This window comes from Phyllobates terribilis, unplaced genomic scaffold (genome assembly GCF_046119375.1).
Source record: "Phyllobates terribilis strain yellow unplaced genomic scaffold, ASM4611937v1 Scaffold_1024__1_contigs__length_465996, whole genome shotgun sequence".
NCBI lineage: Eukaryota > Metazoa > Chordata > Amphibia > Anura > Dendrobatidae > Phyllobates > Phyllobates terribilis.
In genome coordinates, this window is record NW_027363784.1 from 248,975 (window position 1) to 271,575 (window position 22,601).

The following is a 22,601-nucleotide window of genomic DNA, read 5'->3' on the forward strand; positions in this document are numbered from 1 at the left end:
ATGGCAATGCAATGCACAGTTGCTGAAGTTGAACCAAAATGAGCTTGTAATCTGGCTTCTGCAACTTTGAACATGAAAAATCCAATGAGGAGAAGAAAAGCAAAGCCAAAGAGTCCATCCCAAAATCCGACAAACAAGCAAAATGAACAAAAAACATTGAATTCAATTCTTTCTGATTTTAGAAACTGCATTAAAGAAGGGGTGCACCGGTCCTGGAGATACTGCAATACCAGGTCAATGCGTGGAGTGGACAGAGCAAGCTCTTTTTCCATCTCCCTGTTCTAAAAATCCATTTAATATATGGTCCCCAGATAGGGGACGTATCAGATATTAAACTGATAAGAACAGATACTACACTTGATCTTAGCCAAAAGGCCGAGAAGCGATAACCAGAATTGGTTTCAAACTACGGAGCCACCCAAGGATCCTGAAAAGTCCATTTGTGGAGATGAGCTCCTGGACTCCCGTTAAGAAGACATGTTGTCAACCTCTAGATCCCTTACATGCCTGCACTTTTCGGCTTGCTGCTGCTGCAATCCACGCGTTTTAGATCTGCATAACTCCACCTCTTTAAACACAGCACCTTCACCCCCTGCTGTTCCCACCCGCCTCAACACCGTTGGAAGGGAGGAGAACCAATTAAGGCGGGGGGTGGGGTGGAACGAGCAGCTGTCTACCCTTAGCAGGAGGGCTCCTGATTACATACCTCTCCTGCTGCTGCTGCTGCTGGCTGTCCAGCAGCAGACTGAAGGTGGCTGCTGCTGTGCACAGGTATATAAAGGCTCAGAGCCTATTATGACACGCGCAGCCAGCGTTCCATTGCCACATTCCATCTACTGCAGGCAGGATACCTGGCTGGCTGAATGTCGCTGAGAAGCTCACAGAGACCGCCATAAGCAACAGTTTAACAGAATGCCACAGACTAATCAACCAAACTTTTTGGGTTGGGTTCTCTTTTATAGTCTGCAGGCATTAAATGAAAGAAGTCAGTGTTCCAGCAGAAGGAGACAACGTTTCAGAAAAGGCATTGTAGCAAACCAAAAAAGAAATTTTAAGCGCAGCAGAGTAACCAGCGCACATACCTGTTAGCTCAGGTGAGTTTAAAAGGCTGCTGTTGATAACAAGGGCATTTGCTAAATAGATGGTGTGTGTGCAACAATATACTGAAAGGTCAATTATATTGTGCAGCTTATCTCACCACCTGTAGTTATTTAGGTGAAAGCTCCAAAATGCTTGCCTAATATGTCTGTTTATCCAAAAGGAAGTAAAAAGGGAGAGCTAGAAAGATAGCATTGCATCACATTACATGGCAATGCAATGCACAGTTGCTGAAGTTGAACCAAAATGAGCTTGTAATCTGGCTTCTGCAACTTTGAACATGAAAAATCCAATGAGGAGAAGAAAAGCAAAGCCAAAGAGTCCATCCCAAAATCCGACAAACAAGCAAAATGAACAAAAAACATTGAATTCAATTCTTTCTGATTTTAGAAACTGCATTAAAGAAGGGGTGCACCGGTCCTGGAGATACTGCAATACCAGGTCAATGCGTGGAGTGGACAGAGCAAGCTCTTTTTCCATCTCCCTGTTCTAAAAATCCATTTAATATATGGTCCCCAGATAGGGGACGTATCAGATATTAAACTGATAAGAACAGATTTTTTTTTTTTTTTTTTCCAAACACTCAGAAATTAAGTTTTATAATCTTAAATCGTATATCACCAAACTCAAGATTTTAGTTCCATCATCGTGTTTAGATATTATATTTATATTTTTTCATTTGTATTAATATATATAAAGTTAAACATAACAATTCCTTTGCAGTTTCAACAGTTTCCAAACAAATCACCACTGACATTACTTCACCCGGTTTCCCAAACTAAATATCCCCTTTTTCTCTTTTACTTTCCTCCCAACAAAACCCCTTAACTTCTTTTCTTCCTCCTCATGCTCTAACCGCATCTGTTCCCTATCATACTCTTCCTCATCATCTCTGAAAGTCACCACCTTCTCCAACACTTTACCCTTTTCCTCTTTTACTTCTTTCTTTTCACCAGATACTTTCCTTGATCCACAATTTTCCTGTACCGTTACCTTTTTCTTCAATTTCACCTTTAAACTTTCAACTTCTTTTCCCTGCTTATTCTCCTCTATAATTATGGCATCAACTTCCTTCTTCATTTTATCACCAATATCTTCCTTTTGTCCTCCAAAGTTCTTTTCAAAAGTTCCTTTGCTGCTTTCCATGTAACAATACCCAGAACTCCCGTTTACCATAATCCTCCCATTATGCAAATTTTCTTCTCCTGTTGTCCACACCAAAAAACGTCTCTTTCCGTTCCAAATACCAACTTTGTTCCTGTATAATTTCTGAAACTTTACCATCTTACATTTAGATTCCAAAAAAACCATTATCTCCTCTATTTCCACAAACGGATTGTCCATGTAAATTATCACACTCTTCGGTTTCCCCATGAATGATGCACTTACTCCAATTTTCCCAGAATCCTCTTCACTCCAGCCTTTGAAAAAATGAATGCACTTTTCCTCAGAAACTAGAGTCACATCACAAACTTTACCTTGCTTTATTTCTTGCATACAGTAGATATCCTTCTCCAAAACTTCATATTTCCTCAAAATTTCCAGAATCCATTTTTCTTCCAAAAAAGTTTCTTCCGTCTCCCGTTTCACAAAAAAACGTAAGCATCTCTTCTTTTTCCAAAACTCCATCTCAACGATCCGTTTTCCTTCCGTTTTTTCCTTTTAATCCTCCAAATGTTGCCACCACAGCTATGTGTGGCGACAGTTGCCCCCCACATCTATGTGTGGTGACAAGGTGATCGCCTCTCGTTGCCCAGAGACTAATCCGACTCCCTAATAGCAGCAGGGGGGTTTGGCTCCACCGATAAGTGTAGCGATCCCCCCAGGCCAAGGAGCCGGGTACCCCAAGCGCCTCCCAGCCAAGACCAAGGCAGAAACCGCTAGATCACTGCACTTGATCTTAGCCAAAAGGCCGAGAAGCGATAACCAGAATTGGTTTCAAACTACGGAGCCACCCAAGGATCCTGAAAAGTCCATTTGTGGAGATGAGCTCCTGGACTCCCGTTAAGAAGACATGTTGTCAACCTCTAGATCCCTTACATGCCTGCACTTTTCGGCTTGCTGCTGCTGCAATCCACGCGTTTTAGATCTGCATAACTCCACCTCTTTAAACACAGCACCTTCACCCCCTGCTGTTCCCACCCGCCTCAACACCGTTGGAAGGGAGGAGAACCAATTAAGGCGGGGGGTGGGGTGGAACGAGCAGCTGTCTACCCTTAGCAGGAGGGCTCCTGATTACATACCTCTCCTGCTGCTGCTGCTGCTGGCTGTCCAGCAGCAGACTGAAGGTGGCTGCTGCTGTGCACAGGTATATAAAGGCTCAGAGCCTATTATGACACGCGCAGCCAGCGTTCCATTGCCACATTCCATCTACTGCAGGCAGGATACCTGGCTGGCTGAATGTCGCTGAGAAGCTCACAGAGACCGCCATAAGCAACAGTTTAACAGAATGCCACAGACTAATCAACCAAACTTTTTGGGTTGGGTTCTCTTTTATAGTCTGCAGGCATTAAATGAAAGAAGTCAGTGTTCCAGCAGAAGGAGACAACGTTTCAGAAAAGGCATTGTAGCAAACCAAAAAAGAAATTTTAAGCGCAGCAGAGTAACCAGCGCACATACCTGTTAGCTCAGGTGAGTTTAAAAGGCTGCTGTTGATAACAAGGGCATTTGCTAAATAGATGGTGTGTGTGCAACAATATACTGAAAGGTCAATTATATTGTGCAGCTTATCTCACCACCTGTAGTTATTTAGGTGAAAGCTCCAAAATGCTTGCCTAATATGTCTGTTTATCCAAAAGGAAGTAAAAAGGGAGAGCTAGAAAGATAGCATTGCATCACATTACATGGCAATGCAATGCACAGTTGCTGAAGTTGAACCAAAATGAGCTTGTAATCTGGCTTCTGCAACTTTGAACATGAAAAATCCAATGAGGAGAAGAAAAGCAAAGCCAAAGAGTCCATCCCAAAATCCGACAAACAAGCAAAATGAACAAAAAACATTGAATTCAATTCTTTCTGATTTTAGAAACTGCATTAAAGAAGGGGTGCACCGGTCCTGGAGATACTGCAATACCAGGTCAATGCGTGGAGTGGACAGAGCAAGCTCTTTTTCCATCTCCCTGTTCTAAAAATCCATTTAATATATGGTCCCCAGATAGGGGACGTATCAGATATTAAACTGATAAGAACAGATTTTTTTTTTTTTTTTTTTTCTTTTTTTTGAAAGCCCGAATTCGTGTACAACACCCGAGTGCGCTTAAAAAAGTGACAAGTGCCACAAAAAAAGTGCACTAGGATGCTGGTCTTCTTGAAACCCTCTCCAAAAGGAGAAGGGTCCCCCAAACCATTCCCTGTCCCTCCGAGCCAAAAGGCCACAGCGAGAAACAGGGACAAAAAGCCTCCTCCAGCCGAAGCCAGAGGCGACCCAATCTTACCCCCAGCACCTGCCCGAGTTCTCACCCGAGCAAGGCACTGGGAGCCAAAGACTGTGCTCCCCTCCCGGAAGAGGGGAGCCAACAACGCTCTCCTCCCGAAAGAGGAGAGCCAGGGGGGTTCAGGGGGGAGCGGAACCTGATGGCCACACACTCCCCCCCTAGACCTGCCAAGAGAGGAACCCGTAAGGGAACCGCATCCCGACAAAATCCTAGTAGGACGTGACACACGTGAATAAGTGGACACACAGTGACAAAGAAATTAAATAAATAGTGAAGGTTTCACAGTATAATACTGCCCGGACCTCCGACCGGGAATTGAAAAATTCCCCATCCTAAGGCCAGAAGGCCCGGAATAAGGGTGTGTGCGAAGAAAGAAAATTTGAAGTGCTTGTGCAAATGTGCCATAAACTCAAGTGGGGTTCCCAATCCCAGTGAGTTAAGGCACCCCAGGGTCACCACTCCTTGGGCACTTCACACTTCGGGCTTTCGATCTTCCCCGGCCCAATGGCGTCGATCCTGGGGGGCCATGCTTTCCACCAGATGACTATATTAGCCACCTGGCGTACTAACAAGCGCCTAAACCCCAGTGTGCATAATGTATCAATCTACTAGGGCGGCCAACATCCAAAACCGCCTTTTCGAAAGATACTACACTTGATCTTAGCCAAAAGGCCGAGAAGCGATAACCAGAATTGGTTTCAAACTACGGAGCCACCCAAGGATCCTGAAAAGTCCATTTGTGGAGATGAGCTCCTGGACTCCCGTTAAGAAGACATGTTGTCAACCTCTAGATCCCTTACATGCCTGCACTTTTCGGCTTGCTGCTGCTGCAATCCACGCGTTTTAGATCTGCATAACTCCACCTCTTTAAACACAGCACCTTCACCCCCTGCTGTTCCCACCCGCCTCAACACCGTTGGAAGGGAGGAGAACCAATTAAGGCGGGGGGTGGGGTGGAACGAGCAGCTGTCTACCCTTAGCAGGAGGGCTCCTGATTACATACCTCTCCTGCTGCTGCTGCTGCTGCTGGCTGTCCAGCAGCAGACTGAAGGTGGCTGCTGCTGTGCACAGGTATATAAAGGCTCAGAGCCTATTATGACACGCGCAGCCAGCGTTCCATTGCCACATTCCATCTACTGCAGGCAGGATACCTGGCTGGCTGAATGTCGCTGAGAAGCTCACAGAGACCGCCATAAGCAACAGTTTAACAGAATGCCACAGACTAATCAACCAAACTTTTTGGGTTGGGTTCTCTTTTATAGTCTGCAGGCATTAAATGAAAGAAGTCAGTGTTCCAGCAGAAGGAGACAACGTTTCAGAAAAGGCATTGTAGCAAACCAAAAAAGAAATTTTAAGCGCAGCAGAGTAACCAGCGCACATACCTGTTAGCTCAGGTGAGTTTAAAAGGCTGCTGTTGATAACAAGGGCATTTGCTAAATAGATGGTGTGTGTGCAACAATATACTGAAAGGTCAATTATATTGTGCAGCTTATCTCACCACCTGTAGTTATTTAGGTGAAAGCTCCAAAATGCTTGCCTAATATGTCTGTTTATCCAAAAGGAAGTAAAAAGGGAGAGCTAGAAAGATAGCATTGCATCACATTACATGGCAATGCAATGCACAGTTGCTGAAGTTGAACCAAAATGAGCTTGTAATCTGGCTTCTGCAACTTTGAACATGAAAAATCCAATGAGGAGAAGAAAAGCAAAGCCAAAGAGTCCATCCCAAAATCCGACAAACAAGCAAAATGAACAAAAAACATTGAATTCAATTCTTTCTGATTTTAGAAACTGCATTAAAGAAGGGGTGCACCGGTCCTGGAGATACTGCAATACCAGGTCAATGCGTGGAGTGGACAGAGCAAGCTCTTTTTCCATCTCCCTGTTCTAAAAATCCATTTAATATATGGTCCCCAGATAGGGGACGTATCAGATATTAAACTGATAAGAACAGATACTACACTTGATCTTAGCCAAAAGGCCGAGAAGCGATAACCAGAATTGGTTTCAAACTACGGAGCCACCCAAGGATCCTGAAAAGTCCATTTGTGGAGATGAGCTCCTGGACTCCCGTTAAGAAGACATGTTGTCAACCTCTAGATCCCTTACATGCCTGCACTTTTCGGCTTGCTGCTGCTGCAATCCACGCGTTTTAGATCTGCATAACTCCACCTCTTTAAACACAGCACCTTCACCCCCTGCTGTTCCCACCCGCCTCAACACCGTTGGAAGGGAGGAGAACCAATTAAGGCGGGGGGTGGGGTGGAACGAGCAGCTGTCTACCCTTAGCAGGAGGGCTCCTGATTACATACCTCTCCTGCTGCTGCTGCTGCTGGCTGTCCAGCAGCAGACTGAAGGTGGCTGCTGCTGTGCACAGGTATATAAAGGCTCAGAGCCTATTATGACACGCGCAGCCAGCGTTCCATTGCCACATTCCATCTACTGCAGGCAGGATACCTGGCTGGCTGAATGTCGCTGAGAAGCTCACAGAGACCGCCATAAGCAACAGTTTAACAGAATGCCACAGACTAATCAACCAAACTTTTTGGGTTGGGTTCTCTTTTATAGTCTGCAGGCATTAAATGAAAGAAGTCAGTGTTCCAGCAGAAGGAGACAACGTTTCAGAAAAGGCATTGTAGCAAACCAAAAAAGAAATTTTAAGCGCAGCAGAGTAACCAGCGCACATACCTGTTAGCTCAGGTGAGTTTAAAAGGCTGCTGTTGATAACAAGGGCATTTGCTAAATAGATGGTGTGTGTGCAACAATATACTGAAAGGTCAATTATATTGTGCAGCTTATCTCACCACCTGTAGTTATTTAGGTGAAAGCTCCAAAATGCTTGCCTAATATATCTGTTTATCCAAAAGGAAGTAAAAAGGGAGAGCTAGAAAGATAGCATTGCATCACATTACATGGCAATGCAATGCACAGTTGCTGAAGTTGAACCAAAATGAGCTTGTAATCTGGCTTCTGCAACTTTGAACATGAAAAATCCAATGAGGAGAAGAAAAGCAAAGCCAAAGAGTCCATCCCAAAATCCGACAAACAAGCAAAATGAACAAAAAACATTGAATTCAATTCTTTCTGATTTTAGAAACTGCATTAAAGAAGGGGTGCACCGGTCCTGGAGATACTGCAATACCAGGTCAATGCGTGGAGTGGACAGAGCAAGCTCTTTTTCCATCTCCCTGTTCTAAAAATCCATTTAATATATGGTCCCCAGATAGGGGACGTATCAGATATTAAACTGATAAGAACAGATACTACACTTGATCTTAGCCAAAAGGCCGAGAAGCGATAACCAGAATTGGTTTCAAACTACGGAGCCACCCAAGGATCCTGAAAAGTCCATTTGTGGAGATGAGCTCCTGGACTCCCGTTAAGAAGACATGTTGTCAACCTCTAGATCCCTTACATGCCTGCACTTTTCGGCTTGCTGCTGCTGCAATCCACGCGTTTTAGATCTGCATAACTCCACCTCTTTAAACACAGCACCTTCACCCCCTGCTGTTCCCACCCGCCTCAACACCGTTGGAAGGGAGGAGAACCAATTAAGGCGGGGGGTGGGGTGGAACGAGCAGCTGTCTACCCTTAGCAGGAGGGCTCCTGATTACATACCTCTCCTGCTGCTGCTGCTGCTGCTGGCTGTCCAGCAGCAGACTGAAGGTGGCTGCTGCTGTGCACAGGTATATAAAGGCTCAGAGCCTATTATGACACGCGCAGCCAGCGTTCCATTGCCACATTCCATCTACTGCAGGCAGGATACCTGGCTGGCTGAATGTCGCTGAGAAGCTCACAGAGACCGCCATAAGCAACAGTTTAACAGAATGCCACAGACTAATCAACCAAACTTTTTGGGTTGGGTTCTCTTTTATAGTCTGCAGGCATTAAATGAAAGAAGTCAGTGTTCCAGCAGAAGGAGACAACGTTTCAGAAAAGGCATTGTAGCAAACCAAAAAAGAAATTTTAAGCGCAGCAGAGTAACCAGCGCACATACCTGTTAGCTCAGGTGAGTTTAAAAGGCTGCTGTTGATAACAAGGGCATTTGCTAAATAGATGGTGTGTGTGCAACAATATACTGAAAGGTCAATTATATTGTGCAGCTTATCTCACCACCTGTAGTTATTTAGGTGAAAGCTCCAAAATGCTTGCCTAATATGTCTGTTTATCCAAAAGGAAGTAAAAAGGGAGAGCTAGAAAGATAGCATTGCATCACATTACATGGCAATGCAATGCACAGTTGCTGAAGTTGAACCAAAATGAGCTTGTAATCTGGCTTCTGCAACTTTGAACATGAAAAATCCAATGAGGAGAAGAAAAGCAAAGCCAAAGAGTCCATCCCAAAATCCGACAAACAAGCAAAATGAACAAAAAACATTGAATTCAATTCTTTCTGATTTTAGAAACTGCATTAAAGAAGGGGTGCACCGGTCCTGGAGATACTGCAATACCAGGTCAATGCGTGGAGTGGACAGAGCAAGCTCTTTTTCCATCTCCCTGTTCTAAAAATCCATTTAATATATGGTCCCCAGATAGGGGACGTATCAGATATTAAACTGATAAGAACAGATACTACACTTGATCTTAGCCAAAAGGCCGAGAAGCGATAACCAGAATTGGTTTCAAACTACGGAGCCACCCAAGGATCCTGAAAAGTCCATTTGTGGAGATGAGCTCCTGGACTCCCGTTAAGAAGACATGTTGTCAACCTCTAGATCCCTTACATGCCTGCACTTTTCGGCTTGCTGCTGCTGCAATCCACGCGTTTTAGATCTGCATAACTCCACCTCTTTAAACACAGCACCTTCACCCCCTGCTGTTCCCACCCGCCTCAACACCGTTGGAAGGGAGGAGAACCAATTAAGGCGGGGGGTGGGGTGGAACGAGCAGCTGTCTACCCTTAGCAGGAGGGCTCCTGATTACATACCTCTCCTGCTGCTGCTGCTGCTGGCTGTCCAGCAGCAGACTGAAGGTGGCTGCTGCTGTGCACAGGTATATAAAGGCTCAGAGCCTATTATGACACGCGCAGCCAGCGTTCCATTGCCACATTCCATCTACTGCAGGCAGGATACCTGGCTGGCTGAATGTCGCTGAGAAGCTCACAGAGACCGCCATAAGCAACAGTTTAACAGAATGCCACAGACTAATCAACCAAACTTTTTGGGTTGGGTTCTCTTTTATAGTCTGCAGGCATTAAATGAAAGAAGTCAGTGTTCCAGCAGAAGGAGACAACGTTTCAGAAAAGGCATTGTAGCAAACCAAAAAAGAAATTTTAAGCGCAGCAGAGTAACCAGCGCACATACCTGTTAGCTCAGGTGAGTTTAAAAGGCTGCTGTTGATAACAAGGGCATTTGCTAAATAGATGGTGTGTGTGCAACAATATACTGAAAGGTCAATTATATTGTGCAGCTTATCTCACCACCTGTAGTTATTTAGGTGAAAGCTCCAAAATGCTTGCCTAATATGTCTGTTTATCCAAAAGGAAGTAAAAAGGGAGAGCTAGAAAGATAGCATTGCATCACATTACATGGCAATGCAATGCACAGTTGCTGAAGTTGAACCAAAATGAGCTTGTAATCTGGTTTCTGCAACTTTGAACATGAAAAATCCAATGAGGAGAAGAAAAGCAAAGCCAAAGAGTCCATCCCAAAATCCGACAAACAAGCAAAATGAACAAAAAACATTGAATTCAATTCTTTCTGATTTTAGAAACTGCATTAAAGAAGGGGTGCACCGGTCCTGGAGATACTGCAATACCAGGTCAATGCGTGGAGTGGACAGAGCAAGCTCTTTTTCCATCTCCCTGTTCTAAAAATCCATTTAATATATGGTCCCCAGATAGGGGACGTATCAGATATTAAACTGATAAGAACAGATACTACACTTGATCTTAGCCAAAAGGCCGAGAAGCGATAACCAGAATTGGTTTCAAACTACGGAGCCACCCAAGGATCCTGAAAAGTCCATTTGTGGAGATGAGCTCCTGGACTCCCGTTAAGAAGACATGTTGTCAACCTCTAGATCCCTTACATGCCTGCACTTTTCGGCTTGCTGCTGCTGCTGCAATCCACGCGTTTTAGACCTGCATAACTCCACCTCTTTAAACACAGCACCTTCACCCCCTGCTGTTCCCACCCACCTCAACACCGTTGGAAGGGAGGAGAACCAATTAAGGCGGGGGGTGGGGTGGAACGAGCAGCTGTCTACCCTTAGCAGGAGGGCTCCTGATTACATACCTCTCCTGCTGCTGCTGCTGCTGGCTGTCCAGCAGCAGACTGAAGGTGGCTGCTGCTGTGCACAGGTATATAAAGGCTCAGAGCCTATTATGACACGCGCAGCCAGCGTTCCATTGCCACATTCCATCTACTGCAGGCAGGATACCTGGCTGGCTGAATGTCGCTGAGAAGCTCACAGAGACCGCCATAAGCAACAGTTTAACAGAATGCCACAGACTAATCAACCAAACTTTTTGGGTTGGGTTCTCTTTTATAGTCTGCAGGCATAAAATGAAAGAAGTCAGTGTTCCAGCAGAAGGAGACAACGTTTCAAAAAAGGCATTGTAGCAAACCAAAAAAGAAATTTTAAGCGCAGCAGAGTAACCAGCGCACATACCTGTTAGCTCAGGTGAGTTTAAAAGGCTGCTGTTGATAACAAGGGCATTTGCTAAATAGATGGTGTGTGTGCAACAATATACTGAAAGGTCAATTATATTGTGCAGCTTATCTCACCACCTGTAGTTATTTAGGTGAAAGCTCCAAAATGCTTGCCTAATATGTCTGTTTATCCAAAAGGAAGTAAAAACGGAGAGCTAGAAAGATAGCATTGCATCACATTACATGGCAATGCAATGCACAGTTGCTGAAGTTGAACCAAAATGAGCTTGTAATCTGGCTTCTGCAACTTTGAACATGAAAAATCCAATGAGGAGAAGAAAAGCAAAGCCAAAGAGTCCATCCCAAAATCCGACAAACAAGCAAAATGAACAAAAAACATTGAATTCAATTCTTTCTGATTTTAGAAACTGCATTAAAGAAGGGGTGCACCGGTCCTGGAGATACTGCAATACCAGGTCAATGCGTGGAGTGGACAGAGCAGGCTCTTTTTCCATCTCCCTGTTCTAAAAATCCATTTAATATATGGTCCCCAGATAGGGGACGTATCAGATATTAAACTGATAAGAACAGATACTACACTTGATCTTAGCCAAAAGGCCGAGAAGCGATAACCAGAATTGGTTTCAAACTACGGAGCCACCCAAGGATCCTGAAAAGTCCATTTGTGGAGATGAGCTCCTGGACTCCCGTTAAGAAGACATGTTGTCAACCTCTAGATCCCTTACATGCCTGCACTTTTCGGCTTGCTGCTGCTGCAATCCACGCGTTTTAGACCTGCATAACTCCACCTCTTTAAACACAGCACCTTCACCCCCTGCTGTTCCCACCCGCCTCAACACCGTTGGAAGGGAGGAGAACCAATTAAGGCGGGGGGTGGGGTGGAACGAGCAGCTGTCTACCCTTAGCAGGAGGGCTCCTGATTACATACCTCTCCTGCTGCTGCTGCTGCTGGCTGTCCAGCAGCAGACTGAAGGTGGCTGCTGCTGTGCACAGGTATATAAAGGCTCAGAGCCTATTATGACACGCGCAGCCAGCGTTCCATTGCCACATTCCATCTACTGCAGGCAGGATACCTGGCTGGCTGAATGTCGCTGAGAAGCTCACAGAGACCGCCATAAGCAACAGTTTAACAGAATGCCACAGACTAATCAACCAAACTTTTTGGGTTGGGTTCTCTTTTATAGTCTGCAGGCATTAAATGAAAGAAGTCAGTGTTCCAGCAGAAGGAGACAACGTTTCAGAAAAGGCATTGTAGCAAACCAAAAAAGAAATTTTAAGCGCAGCAGAGTAACCAGCGCACATACCTGTTAGCTCAGGTGAGTTTAAAAGGCTGCTGTTGATAACAAGGGCATTTGCTAAATAGATGGTGTGTGTGCAACAATATACTGAAAGGTCAATTATATTGTGCAGCTTATCTCACCACCTGTAGTTATTTAGGTGAAAGCTCCAAAATGCTTGCCTAATATGTCTGTTTATCCAAAAGGAAGTAAAAAGGGAGAGCTAGAAAGATAGCATTGCATCACATTACATGGCAATGCAATGCACAGTTGCTGAAGTTGAACCAAAATGAGCTTGTAATCTGGCTTCTGCAACTTTGAACATGAAAAATCCAATGAGGAGAAGAAAAGCAAAGCCAAAGAGTCCATCCCAAATTCCGACAAACAAGCAAAATGAACAAAAAACATTGAATTCAATTCTTTCTGATTTTAGAAACTGCATTAAAGAAGGGGTGCACCGGTCCTGGAGATACTGCAATACCAGGTCAATGCGTGGAGTGGACAGAGCAAGCTCTTTTTCCATCTCCCTGTTCTAAAAATCCATTTAATATATGGTCCCCAGATAGGGGACGTATCAGATATTAAACTGATAAGAACAGATACTACACTTGATCTTAGCCAAAAGGCCGAGGAGCGATAACCAGAATTGGTTTCAAACTACGGAGCCACCCAAGGATCCTGAAAAGTCCATTTGTGGAGATGAGCTCCTGGACTCCCGTTAAGAAGACATGTTGTCAACCTCTAGATCCCTTACATGCCTGCACTTTTCGGCTTGCTGCTGCTGCAATCCACGCGTTTTAGATCTGCATAACTCCACCTCTTTAAACACAGCACCTTCACCCCCTGCTGTTCCCACCCGCCTCAACACCGTTGGAAGGGAGGAGAACCAATTAAGGTGGGGGGTGGGGTGGAACGAGCAGCTGTCTACCCTTAGCAGGAGGGCTCCTGATTACATACCTCTCCTGCTGCTGCTGCTGCTGGCTGTCCAGCAGCAGACTGAAGGTGGCTGCTGCTGTGCACAGGTATATAAAGGCTCAGAGCCTATTATGACACGCGCAGCCAGCGTTCCATTGCCACATTCCATCTACTGCAGGCAGGATACCTGGCTGGCTGAATGTCGCTGAGAAGCTCACAGAGACCGCCATAAGCAACAGTTTAACAGAATGCCACAGACTAATCAACCAAACTTTTTGGGTTGGGTTCTCTTTTATAGTCTGCAGGCATTAAATGAAAGAAGTCAGTGTTCCAGCAGAAGGAGACAACGTTTCAGAAAAGGCATTGTAGCAAACCAAAAAAGAAATTTTAAGCGCAGCAGAGTAACCAGCGCACATACCTGTTAGCTCAGGTGAGTTTAAAAGGCTGCTGTTGATAACAAGGGCATTTGCTAAATAGATGGTGTGTGTGCAACAATATACTGAAAGGTCAATTATATTGTGCAGCTTATCTCACCACCTGTAGTTATTTAGGTGAAAGCTCCAAAATGCTTGCCTAATATGTCTGTTTATCCAAAAGGAAGTAAAAAGGGAGAGCTAGAAAGATAGCATTGCATCACATTACATGGCAATGCAATGCACAGTTGCTGAAGTTGAACCAAAATGAGCTTGTAATCTGGCTTCTGCAACTTTGAACATGAAAAATCCAATGAGGAGAAGAAAAGCAAAGCCAAAGAGTCCATCCCAAAATCCGACAAACAAGCAAAATGAACAAAAAACATTGAATTCAATTCTTTCTGATTTTAGAAACTGCATTAAAGAAGGGGTGCACCGGTCCTGGAGATACTGCAATACCAGGTCAATGCGTGGAGTGGACAGAGCAAGCTCTTTTTCCATCTCCCTGTTCTAAAAATCCATTTAATATATGGTCCCCAGATAGGGGACGTATCAGATATTAAACTGATAAGAACAGATACTACACTTGATCTTAGCCAAAAGGCCGAGAAGCGATAACCAGAATTGGTTTCAAACTACGGAGCCACCCAAGGATCCTGAAAAGTCCATTTGTGGAGATGAGCTCCTGGACTCCCGTTAAGAAGACATGTTGTCAACCTCTAGATCCCTTACATGCCTGCACTTTTCGGCTTGCTGCTGCTGCAATCCACGCGTTTTAGATCTGCATAACTCCACCTCTTTAAACACAGCACCTTCACCCCCTGCTGTTCCCACCCGCCTCAACACCGTTGGAAGGGAGGAGAACCAATTAAGGCGGGGGGTGGGGTGGAACGAGCAGCTGTCTACCCTTAGCAGGAGGGCTCCTGATTACATACCTCTCCTGCTGCTGCTGCTGCTGGCTGTCCAGCAGCAGACTGAAGGTGGCTGCTGCTGTGCACAGGTATATAAAGGCTCAGAGCCTATTATGACACGCGCAGCCAGCGTTCCATTGCCACATTCCATCTACTGCAGGCAGGATACCTGGCTGGCTGAATGTCGCTGAGAAGCTCACAGAGACCGCCATAAGCAACAGTTTAACAGAATGCCACAGACTAATCAACCAAACTTTTTGGGTTGGGTTCTCTTTTATAGTCTGCAGGCATTAAATGAAAGAAGTCAGTGTTCCAGCAGAAGGAGACAACGTTTCAGAAAAGGCATTGTAGCAAACCAAAAAAGAAATTTTAAGCGCAGCAGAGTAACCAGCGCACATACCTGTTAGCTCAGGTGAGTTTAAAAGGCTGCTGTTGATAACAAGGGCATTTGCTAAATAGATGGTGTGTGTGCAACAATATACTGAAAGGTCAATTATATTGTGCAGCTTATCTCACCACCTGTAGTTATTTAGGTGAAAGCTCCAAAATGCTTGCCTAATATGTCTGTTTATCCAAAAGGAAGTAAAAAGGGAGAGCTAGAAAGATAGCATTGCATCACATTACATGGCAATGCAATGCACAGTTGCTGAAGTTGAACCAAAATGAGCTTGTAATCTGGCTTCTGCAACTTTGAACATGAAAAATCCAATGAGGAGAAGAAAAGCAAAGAGAAAGAGTCCATCCCAAAATCCGACAAACAAGCAAAATGAACAAAAAACATTGAATTCAATTCTTTCTGATTTTAGAAACTGCATTAAAGAAGGGGTGCACCGGTCCTGGAGATACTGCAATACCAGGTCAATGCGTGGAGTGGACAGAGCAAGCTCTTTTTCCATCTCCCTGTTCTAAAAATCCATTTAATATATGGTCCCCAGATAGGGGACGTATCAGATATTAAACTGATAAGAACAGATACTACACTTGATCTTAGCCAAAAGGCCGAGAAGCGATAACCAGAATTGGTTTCAAACTACGGAGCCACCCAAGGATCCTGAAAAGTCCATTTGTGGAGATGAGCTCCTGGACTCCCGTTAAGAATACATGTTGTCAACCTCTAGATCCCTTACATGCCTGCACTTTTCGGCTTGCTGCTGCTGCAATCCACGCGTTTTAGACCTGCATAACTCCACCTCTTTAAACACAGCACCTTCACCCCCTGCTGTTCCCACCCGCCTCAACACCGTTGGAAGGGAGAAGAACCAATTAAGGCGGGGGGTGGGGTGGAACGAGCAGCTGTCTACCCTTAGCAGGAGGGCTCCTGATTACATACCTCTCCTGCTGCTGCTGCTGCTGGCTGTCCAGCAGCAGACTGAAGGTGGCTGCTGCTGTGCACAGGTATATAAAGGCTCAGAGCCTATTATGACACGCGCAGCCAGCGTTCCATTGCCACATTCCATCTACTGCAGGCAGGATACCTGGCTGGCTGAATGTCGCTGAGAAGCTCGCAGAGACCGCCATAAGCAACAGTTTAACAGAATGCCACAGACTAATCAACCAAACTTTTTGGGTTGGGTTCTCTTTTATAGTCTGCAGGCATAAAATGAAAGAAGTCAGTGTTCCAGCAGAAGGAGACAACGTTTCAAAAAAGGCATTGTAGCAAACCAAAAAAGAAATTTTAAGCGCAGCAGAGTAACCAGCGCACATACCTGTTAGCTCAGGTGAGTTTAAAAGGCTGCTGTTGATAACAAGGGCATTTGCTAAATAGATGGTGTGTGTGCAACAATATACTGAAAGGTCAATTATATTGTGCAGCTTATCTCACCACCTGTAGTTATTTAGGTGAAAGCTCCAAAATGCTTGCCTAATATGTCTGTTTATCCAAAAGGAAGTAAAAAGGGAGAGCTAGAAAGATAGCATTGCATCACATTACATGGCAATGCAATGCACAGTTGCTGAAGTTGAACCAAAATGAGCTTGTAATCTGGCTTCTGCAACTTTGAACATGAAAAATCCAATGAGGAGAAGAAAAGCAAAGCCAAAGAGTCCATCCCAAAATCCGACAAACAAGCAAAATGAACAAAAAACATGGAATTCAATTCTTTCTGATTTTAGAAACTGCATTAAAGAAGGGGTGCACCGGTCCTGGAGATACTGCAATACCAGGTCAATGCGTGGAGTGGACAGAGCAAGCTCTTTTTCCATCTCCCTGTTCTAAAAATCCATTTAATATATGGTCCCCAGATAGGGGATGTATCAGATATTAAACTGATAAGAACAGATACTACACTTGATCTTAGCCAAAAGGCCGAGAAGCGATAACCAGAATTGGTTTCAAACTACGGAGCCACCCAAGGATCCTGAAAAGTCCATTTGTGGAGATGAGCTCCTGGACTCCCGTTAAGAAGACATGTTGTCAACCTCTAGATCCCTTACATGCCTGCACTTTTCGGCTTGCTGCTGCTGCAATCCACGCATTTTAGATCTGCATAACTCCACCTCTTTAAACACAGCACCTTCACCCCCTGCTGTTCCCACCCGCCTCAACACCGTTGGAAGGGAGGAGAACCAATTAAGGCGGGGGGTGGGGTGGAACGAGCAGCTGTCTACCCTTAGCAGGAGGGCTCCTGATTACATACCTCTCCTGCTGCTGCTGCTGGCTGTCCAGCAGCAGACTGAAGGTGGCTGCTGCTGTGCACAGGTATATAAAGGCTCAGAGCCTATTATGACACGCGCAGCCAGCGTTCCATTGCCACATTCCATCTACTGCAGGCAGGATACCTGGCTGGCTGAATGTCGCTGAGAAGCTCACAGAGACCGCCATAAGCAACAGTTTAACAGAATGCCACAGACTAATCAACCAAACTTTTTGGGTTGGGTTCTCTTTTATAGTCTGCAGGCATTAAATGAAAGAAGTCAGTGTTCCAGCAGAAGGAGACAACGTTTCAGAAAAGGCATTGTAGCAAACCAAAAAAGAAATTTTAAGCGCAGCAGAGTAACCAGCGCACATACCTGTTAGCTCAGGTGAGTTTAAAAGGCTGCTGTTGATAACAAGGGCATTTGCTAAATAGATGGTGTGTGTGCAACAATATACTGAAAGGTCAATTATATTGTGCAGCTTATCTCACCACCTGTAGTTATTTAGGTGAAAGCTCCAAAATGCTTGCCTAATATGTCTGTTTATCCAAAAGGAAGTAAAAAGGGAGAGCTAGAAAGATAGCATTGCATCACATTACATGGCAATGCAATGCACAGTTGCTGAAGTTGAACCAAAATGAGCTTGTAATCTGGCTTCTGCAACTTTGAACATGAAAAATCCAATGAGGAGAAGAAAAGCAAAGCCAAAGAGTCCATCCCAAATTCCGACAAACAAGCAAAATGAACAAAAAACATTGAATTCAATTCTTTCTGATTTTAGAAACTGCATTAAAGAAGGGGTGCACCGGTCCTGGAGATACTGCAATACCAGGTCAATGCGTGGAGTGGACAGAGCAAGCTCTTTTTCCATCTCCCTGTTCTAAAAATCCATTTAATATATGGTCCCCAGATAGGGGACGTATCAGATATTAAACTGATAAGAACAGATACTACACTTGATCTTAGCCAAAAGGCCGAGGAGCGATAACCAGAATTGGTTTCAAACTACGGAGCCACCCAAGGATCCTGAAAAGTCCATTTGTGGAGATGAGCTCCTGGACTCCCGTTAAGAAGACATGTTGTCAACCTCTAGATCCCTTACATGCCTGCACTTTTCGGCTTGCTGCTGCTGCAATCCACGCGTTTTAGATCTGCATAACTCCACCTCTTTAAACACAGCACCTTCACCCCCTGCTGTTCCCACCCGCCTCAACACCGTTGGAAGGGAGGAGAACCAATTAAGGCGGGGGGTGGGGTGGAACGAGCAGCTGTCTACCCTTAGCAGGAGGGCTCCTGATTACATACCTCTCCTGCTGCTGCTGCTGCTGGCTGTCCAGCAGCAGACTGAAGGTGGCTGCTGCTGTGCACAGGTATATAAAGGCTCAGAGCCTATTATGACACGCGCAGCCAGCGTTCCATTGCCACATTCCATCTACTGCAGGCAGGATACCTGGCTGGCTGAATGTCGCTGAGAAGCTCACAGAGACCGCCATAAGCAACAGTTTAACAGAATGCCACAGACTAATCAACCAAACTTTTTGGGTTGGGTTCTCTTTTATAGTCTGCAGGCATTAAATGAAAGAAGTCAGTGTTCCAGCAGAAGGAGACAACGTTTCAGAAAAGGCATTGTAGCAAACCAAAAAAGAAATTTTAAGCGCAGCAGAGTAACCAGAGCACATACCTGTTAGCTCAGGTGAGTTTAAAAGGCTGCTGTTGATAACAAGGGCATTTGCTAAATAGATGGTGTGTGTGCAACAATATACTGAAAGGTCAATTATATTGTGCAGCTTATCTCACCACCTGTAGTTATTTAGGTGAAAGCTCCAAAATGCTTGCCTAATATGTCTGTTTATCCAAAAGGAAGTAAAAAGGGAGAGCTAGAAAGATAGCATTGCATCACATTACATGGCAATGCAATGCACAGTTGCTGAAGTTGAACCAAAATGAGCTTGTAATCTGGCTTCTGCAACTTTGAACATGAAAAATCCAATGAGGAGAAGAAAAGCAAAGCCAAAGAGTCCATCCCAAAATCCGACAAACAAGCAAAATGATCAAAAAACATTGAATTCAATTCTTTCTGATTTTAGAAACTGCATTAAAGAAGGGGTGCACCGGTCCTGGAGATACTGCAATACCAGGTCAATGCGTGGAGTGGACAGAGCAAGCTCTTTTTCCATCTCCCTGTTCTAAAAATCCATTTAATATATGGTCCCCAGATAGGGGACGTATCAGATATTAAACTGATAAGAACAGATACTACACTTGATCTTAGCCAAAAGGCCGAGAAGCGATAACCAGAATTGGTTTCAAACTACGGAGCCACCCAAGGATCCTGAAAAGTCCATTTGTGGAGATGAGCTCCTAGACTCCCGTTAAGAAGACATGTTGTCAACCTCTAGATCCCTTACATGCCTGCACTTTTCGGCTTGCTGCTGCTGCAATCCACGCGTTTTAGATCTGCATAACTCCACCTCTTTAAACACAGCACCTTCACCCCCTGCTGTTCCCACCCGCCTCAACACCGTTGGAAGGGAGGAGAACCAATTAAGGCGGGGGGTGGGGTGGAACGAGCAGCTGTCTACCCTTAGCAGGAGGGCTCCTGATTACATACCTCTCCTGCTGCTGCTGCTGCTGGCTGTCCAGCAGCAGACTGAAGGTGGCTGCTGCTGTGCACAGGTATATAAAGGCTCAGAGCCTATTATGACACGCGCAGCCAGCGTTCCATTGCCACATTCCATCTACTGCAGGCAGGATACCTGGCTGGCTGAATGTCGCTGAGAAGCTCACAGAGACCGCCATAAGCAACAGTTTAACAGAATGCCACAGACTAATCAACCAAACTTTTTGGGTTGGGTTCTCTTTTATAGTCTGCAGGCACTAAATGAAAGAAGTCAGTGTTCCAGCAGAAGGAGACAACGTTTCAGAAAAGGCATTGTAGCAAACCAAAAAAGAAATTTTAAGCGCAGCAGAGTAACCAGCGCACATACCTGTTAGCTCAGGTGAGTTTAAAAGGCTGCTGTTGATAACAAGGGCATTTGCTAAATAGATGGTGTGTGTGCAACAATATACTGAAAGGTCAATTATATTGTGCAGCTTATCTCACCACCTGTAGTTATTTAGGTGAAAGCTCCAAAATGCTTGCCTAATATGTCTGTTTATCCAAAAGGAAGTAAAAAGGGAGAGCTAGAAAGATAGCATTGCATCACATTACATGGCAATGCAATGCACAGTTGCTGAAGTTGAACCAAAATGAGCTTGTAATCTGGCTTCTGCAACTTTGAACATGAAAAATCCAATGAGGAGAAGAAAAGCAAAGCCAAAGAGTCCATCCCAAAATCCGACAAACAAGCAAAATGAACAAAAAACATTGAATTCAATTCTTTCTGATTTTAGAAACTGCATTAAAGAAGGGGTGCACCGGTCCTGGAGATACTGCAATACCAGGTCAATGCGTGGAGTGGACAGAGCAAGCTCTTTTTCCATCTCCCTGTTCTAAAAATCCATTTAATATATGGTCCCCAGATAGGGGACGTATCAGATATTAAACTGATAAGAACAGATACTACACTTGATCTTAGCCAAAAGGCCGAGAAGCGATAACCAGAATTGGTTTCAAACTACGGAGCCACCCAAGGATCCTGAAAAGTCCATTTGTGGAGATGAGCTCCTGGACTCCCGTTAAGAAGACATGTTGTCAACCTCTAGATCCCTTACATGCCTGCACTTTTCGGCTTGCTGCTGCTGCAATCCACGCGTTTTAGATCTGCATAACTCCACCTCTTTAAACACAGCACCTTCACCCCCTGCTGTTCCCACCCGCCTCAACACCGTTGGAAGGGAGGAGAACCAATTAAGGCGGGGGGTGGGGTGGAACGAGCAGCTGTCTACCCTTAGCAGGAGGGCTCCTGATTACATACCTCTCCTGCTGCTGCTGCTACTGGCTGTCCAGCAGCAGACTGAAGGTGGCTGCTGCTGTGCACAGGTATATAAAGGCTCAGAGCCTATTATGACACGCGCAGCCAGCGTTCCATTGCCACATTCCATCTACTGCAGGCAGGATACCTGGCTGGCTGAATGTCGCTGAGAAGCTCACAGAGACCGCCATAAGCAACAGTTTAACAGAATGCCACAGACTAATCAACCAAACTTTTTGGGTTGGGTTCTCTTTTATAGTCTGCAGGCATTAAATGAAAGAAGTCAGTGTTCCAGCAGAAGGAGACAACGTTTCAGAAAAGGCATTGTAGCAAACCAAAAAAGAAATTTTAAGCGCAGCAGAGTAACCAGCGCACATACCTGTTAGCTCAGGTGAGTTTAAAAGGCTGCTGTTGATAACAAGGGCATTTGCTAAATAGATGGTGTGTGTGCAACAATATACTGAAAGGTCAATTACATTGTGCAGCTTATCTCACCACCTGTAGTTGTTTAGGTGAAAGCTCCAAAATGCTTGCCTAATATGTCTGTTTATCCAAAAGGAAGTAAAAAGGGAGAGCTAGAAAGATAGCATTGCATCACATTACATGGCAATGCAATGCACAGTTGCTGAAGTTGAACCAAAATGAGCTTGTAATCTGGCTTCTGCAACTTTGAACATGAAAAATCCAATGAGGAGAAGAAAAGCAAAGCCAAAGAGTCCATCCCAAAATCCGACAAACAAGCAAAATGAACAAAAACATTGAATTCAATTCTTTCTGATTTTAGAAACTGCATTAAAGAAGGGGTGCACCGGTCCTGGAGATACTGCAATACCAGGTCAATGCGTGGAGTGGACAGAGCAAGCTCTTTTTCCATCTCCCTGTTCTAAAAATCCATTTAATATATGGTCCCCAGATAGGGGACGTATCAGATATTAAACTGATAAGAACAGATACTACACTTGATCTTAGCCAAAAGGCCGAGAAGCGATAACCAGAATTGGTTTCAAACTACGGAGCCACCCAAGGATCCTGAAAAGTCCATTTGTGGAGATGAGCTCCTGGACTCCCGTTAAGAAGACATGTTGTCAACCTCTAGATCCCTTACATGCCTGCACTTTTCGGCTTGCTGCTGCTGCAATCCACGCGTTTTAGATCTGCATAACTCCACCTCTTTAAACACAGCACCTTCACCCCCTGCTGTTCCCACCCGCCTCAACACCGTTGGATGGGAGGAGAACCAATTAAGGCGGGGGGTGGGGTGGAACGAGCAGCTGTCTACCCTTAGCAGGAGGGCTCCTGATTACATACCTCTCCTGCTGCTGCTGCTGCTGGCTGTCCAGCAGCAGACTGAAGGTGGCTGCTGCTGTGCACAGGTATATAAAGGCTCAGAG

At 44.9% G+C, this 22,601-nt stretch overlaps 16 non-coding genes and 1 pseudogene across 16 annotated transcripts; all 17 read right to left on the bottom strand.

The window, feature by feature from the left end:
- Window positions 1-196: 196 nt before the first annotated feature.
- Window positions 197-387, bottom strand: LOC141241754 (U2 spliceosomal RNA). Its single transcript, XR_012306451.1, has one exon. It is a non-coding gene; the product is annotated as a U2 spliceosomal RNA (small nuclear RNA).
- Window positions 388-1,502: 1,115 nt separating this feature from the next.
- Window positions 1,503-1,692, bottom strand: LOC141241922 (U2 spliceosomal RNA). The gene has a single exon (XR_012306605.1). It is a non-coding gene; the product is annotated as a U2 spliceosomal RNA (small nuclear RNA).
- A 2,445-nt stretch (window positions 1,693-4,137) lies between these two features.
- LOC141241933 (U2 spliceosomal RNA) lies at window positions 4,138-4,330 on the bottom strand. Its single transcript, XR_012306613.1, has one exon. It is a non-coding gene; the product is annotated as a U2 spliceosomal RNA (small nuclear RNA).
- A 794-nt stretch (window positions 4,331-5,124) lies between these two features.
- On the bottom strand, window positions 5,125-5,216 carry LOC141241957 (U2 spliceosomal RNA; annotated as a pseudogene).
- Window positions 5,217-6,334: 1,118 nt separating this feature from the next.
- On the bottom strand, window positions 6,335-6,525 carry LOC141241755 (U2 spliceosomal RNA). Its single transcript, XR_012306452.1, has one exon. It is a non-coding gene; the product is annotated as a U2 spliceosomal RNA (small nuclear RNA).
- A 1,115-nt stretch (window positions 6,526-7,640) lies between these two features.
- LOC141241756 (U2 spliceosomal RNA) lies at window positions 7,641-7,831 on the bottom strand. Its single transcript, XR_012306453.1, has one exon. It is a non-coding gene; the product is annotated as a U2 spliceosomal RNA (small nuclear RNA).
- A 1,118-nt stretch (window positions 7,832-8,949) lies between these two features.
- Window positions 8,950-9,140, bottom strand: LOC141241757 (U2 spliceosomal RNA). The gene has a single exon (XR_012306454.1). It is a non-coding gene; the product is annotated as a U2 spliceosomal RNA (small nuclear RNA).
- A 1,115-nt stretch (window positions 9,141-10,255) lies between these two features.
- Window positions 10,256-10,446, bottom strand: LOC141241758 (U2 spliceosomal RNA). The gene has a single exon (XR_012306455.1). It is a non-coding gene; the product is annotated as a U2 spliceosomal RNA (small nuclear RNA).
- A 1,118-nt stretch (window positions 10,447-11,564) lies between these two features.
- Window positions 11,565-11,755, bottom strand: LOC141241847 (U2 spliceosomal RNA). Its single transcript, XR_012306541.1, has one exon. It is a non-coding gene; the product is annotated as a U2 spliceosomal RNA (small nuclear RNA).
- Window positions 11,756-12,870: 1,115 nt separating this feature from the next.
- On the bottom strand, window positions 12,871-13,061 carry LOC141241874 (U2 spliceosomal RNA). Its single transcript, XR_012306567.1, has one exon. It is a non-coding gene; the product is annotated as a U2 spliceosomal RNA (small nuclear RNA).
- Window positions 13,062-14,176: 1,115 nt separating this feature from the next.
- Window positions 14,177-14,367, bottom strand: LOC141241759 (U2 spliceosomal RNA). The gene has a single exon (XR_012306456.1). It is a non-coding gene; the product is annotated as a U2 spliceosomal RNA (small nuclear RNA).
- A 1,115-nt stretch (window positions 14,368-15,482) lies between these two features.
- Window positions 15,483-15,673, bottom strand: LOC141241760 (U2 spliceosomal RNA). Its single transcript, XR_012306457.1, has one exon. It is a non-coding gene; the product is annotated as a U2 spliceosomal RNA (small nuclear RNA).
- Window positions 15,674-16,788: 1,115 nt separating this feature from the next.
- On the bottom strand, window positions 16,789-16,979 carry LOC141241848 (U2 spliceosomal RNA). The gene has a single exon (XR_012306542.1). It is a non-coding gene; the product is annotated as a U2 spliceosomal RNA (small nuclear RNA).
- Window positions 16,980-18,091: 1,112 nt separating this feature from the next.
- LOC141241876 (U2 spliceosomal RNA) lies at window positions 18,092-18,282 on the bottom strand. Its single transcript, XR_012306568.1, has one exon. It is a non-coding gene; the product is annotated as a U2 spliceosomal RNA (small nuclear RNA).
- A 1,115-nt stretch (window positions 18,283-19,397) lies between these two features.
- LOC141241762 (U2 spliceosomal RNA) lies at window positions 19,398-19,588 on the bottom strand. Its single transcript, XR_012306458.1, has one exon. It is a non-coding gene; the product is annotated as a U2 spliceosomal RNA (small nuclear RNA).
- A 1,115-nt stretch (window positions 19,589-20,703) lies between these two features.
- On the bottom strand, window positions 20,704-20,894 carry LOC141241764 (U2 spliceosomal RNA). Its single transcript, XR_012306460.1, has one exon. It is a non-coding gene; the product is annotated as a U2 spliceosomal RNA (small nuclear RNA).
- A 1,114-nt stretch (window positions 20,895-22,008) lies between these two features.
- On the bottom strand, window positions 22,009-22,199 carry LOC141241765 (U2 spliceosomal RNA). The gene has a single exon (XR_012306461.1). It is a non-coding gene; the product is annotated as a U2 spliceosomal RNA (small nuclear RNA).
- Window positions 22,200-22,601: the final 402 nt, after the last annotated feature.